Here is a 3,119-nt window from a genome sequence, read left to right on the forward strand (position 1 = left end):
AGATACACCCAGAAACTCAGTCACAGCAAAGACTGGTCCAAGACACCAGGCCTCCCCTGGCTCCATTTGAAAGAGGAGATGGGAAGGCGCCAATGCAAGACTTCCTCCAACAACATGAAAGGCAACATGACATCACCAGAATCCAGGGATCCCGAAATAAGAAGAATTGTACACCCTACTCCAGAAGAATTAGAAGAAACCGACTCAAAAGTGAATTATATGAAAATAATAGAAGACCTTAAGCAGGAGGTGAAAAACTGCCATAAACAATTAGAGATTACAAACAAAAAGGTAGAGGAAATGAATAAATCGCTCAAAGATACCCAAGAAAACCAAGAGAAACAAGAAAAAGCAATCAAACAGGTAAGGGAAGTAGTTCAAGACCTGAAGAATGAATTGGAAGTAATGAAGAAAACACAAAGCGAAGGAAGGTTGGAGATGGAAAATCTGGGTAAACGAACAGGAACTACAGAGACAAGTACTACCAACAGAATACAAGAGATAGAAGAAAGAATATCAGACACTGAAGATACCATAGAGAAAATAAACACACTGATCAAAGAAAACAGTAAAACCAAGAAATGCTTTTGTCAGAGAATAAGCTCATTTAAGCTACGCGCAGATTGCATGATGATTACTTTTTCTTATATATTAAAAGCATTTTTTAAATAGTGACATTATTTCTCCAGTCCATATAGTAAATCTGTAAATACAGGCTTCCCATGAAATCACAGCCATCAAAGAATGACGCTTGTAATTTGGGGCTCTAACAAAAGAATCAGAATGTCATCACATCAGGGGCAGTTCTGCCCTCTCTGGCACATCGAACATTGATCCTCAGAGACCAAGTAGCCAAAGAAAGCACCTTCCAGTGAATATAAATGCTATCTATTACATCTCCACTTTTTAGGATGCATTCTTTGGTCTAGAAACCAGAGGTGACAATAGTGTGGTACCATAATGGGAACTTTTTAAAGGTTAATGAATTCAGGCATAAAATAATGACAGTGCCATAAAAAACTCATAAATACAAAATCTAGGAAAACCATAGAAACACTCATCATACTTCAGAGAGTGGTGGAACCCTGGATGGTAAAACCACTACGGACTTCTAAATTATTCTTTTAATAAACTTGGTGGAGTATTATACTGTATATCAATATTTATGATATCAGTTAATAACAGTTCACGGATGAAGAATGCAAAACGTAGTCTGCCTCAGTTCAGTTGTGCACTGCTTAGGTAATTACTTCTAGATTGAATGCAGAATTCAGTTCAAATTGGATAATAAGTAAATACGTTTATAATTTGGCAAGGTAGATATGTAATTATCAGTCCTCTTCCCCTTTGTCGTAAACCCATAACCACATTCAGGTTGATCTGTCAAAGAAGCCTAAGGAGAGCTGAAATTAGACTGTGCTATATTTTGTATCATTTATTTACTAATAGAATTTAAAAGTTGGGCAACTTTAAGGCTTCTGAACATTAGTGGGGAGAGTATGTATTTAAAACTCATTAAAAATTAAGCTAAAAATGTGACAACGAGTTTGTGTGTGTGTGTGTGTGTGTGTGTGTGTGTGTTTACCTAATATGATGAATCTGATGTGGTAAGAAGACAGAGTTGGAAGAATTGGAAAATCCATGGTGGGATGAATAGGGTGAAGAGGAGTTTGTAGTGGTTTATGTTAGTGCCAATTTAATGAGCAATAGAAAAGGAAAATGCAAGAAACTCAGAATCTTGCTTAGTTTCATAAAAGCAAGAGAAGTTACTGTTAATATCTATTCATAAGACATTTCTCATATTTTCTTAATACTTCACAATAGCACCATTGGGGTCCTTGAGACTACCCAGTTAGATCAGTTCATGAATCTGAGAGTCGAAATTGAGTACAAAAGTACCCAAATTTTATAAAAGAAAATGTGTTTCTGATGACCATTCAGAGTACTACCTGTTATTCATTTGTTTACTTGATTTTATTATGAAAACCCCAAAGGTTGGCATAAGAAGTTTTGAGCAAATATACTGTTTGCTATGATTAATTCTTGCCCTCCTTCTCTTCTTTCTCCTCCTCCTAATATTATAAGATACAGGTGGTACTTTTGATAATGCTTTTCCCCTCAAAGCACAATAATATAAAACAGTCTTCTTAGTTAAATGCTACTAACATGGTAGTGTGCCTGCCATACAAACATGAGAACATGAGTCAGATTTCAACTACACAAATAAATAGCTGTGTATGATGGATGTGTCTGTGATCCTAGCACTAGGAAGGTAGAGACAAAGGATCCCCAGTACTTGATGGTCAACTAATATTGTTAAATTGGTGAGTTTCAGGTTTAGTGATAGAAACTGTCTTAAAAACAAGGTGTGAGTTATAGATAAAACATCTTATGTAAATCCTTGGCCTACACACACACACACACACACAGAAACAGACACATAAGCACATGCATACACACAGGTATGCATGCAGACACACACATATACAGAGATTCAGAAAATTTTATTAAAACATAAAGAAATTAAGACACATTTGACTTCTGGGTCTAAAATTGTTAAAAGCTGATAATTGTGGATAGACTCACAATAGAAACTCACTACACAAAATTCTGACTCTTTTATGGTCTGATATATGACCTTTAACACAGTAGGATCTCAATTCTTCTTTCAATACAGATAACAATATAATAAAGTTCATGCACATAATATGAAGATTCTAGAGGCTAATGTATCCATGGATGTCATAGTTTTGCTGTCAACTTGACACATGTTAGAAGAAGAAATATTAATTGAAGAACTACCTCCATTATATTTACAGTTGGCTGTGTTTCTAGGGCATTTTCTTGGTTTTCAATTGATGGAGAAGGGTCTATTCGACTGTGGGTAGTACTACCTTTTGGCAGGTAAGCATGGAACGTTTAAGAAAACCAGTTGAGAGAGCCAGTAGACGGAACTCCTCAATGGATTCTTCTTGGGTTGCTGCCTCGAAATTACTTTTTATGTTCCTGCTCTAACTTTTCATTGAAAACAAAAACTGGTAAGAGAGAATAGGTTTTTTTTTTTTTTTTTTTTTTTTTTTTTTTTTTTTTTTTTTTTTTTTTTTTTTTTCTGCGATGAG

Source organism: Alexandromys fortis, unplaced genomic scaffold (assembly GCF_014885135.2).
Source record: "Alexandromys fortis isolate MF-2015 unplaced genomic scaffold, M_Fortis_MF-2015_v1.1 scaffold_114, whole genome shotgun sequence".
NCBI lineage: Eukaryota > Metazoa > Chordata > Mammalia > Rodentia > Cricetidae > Alexandromys > Alexandromys fortis.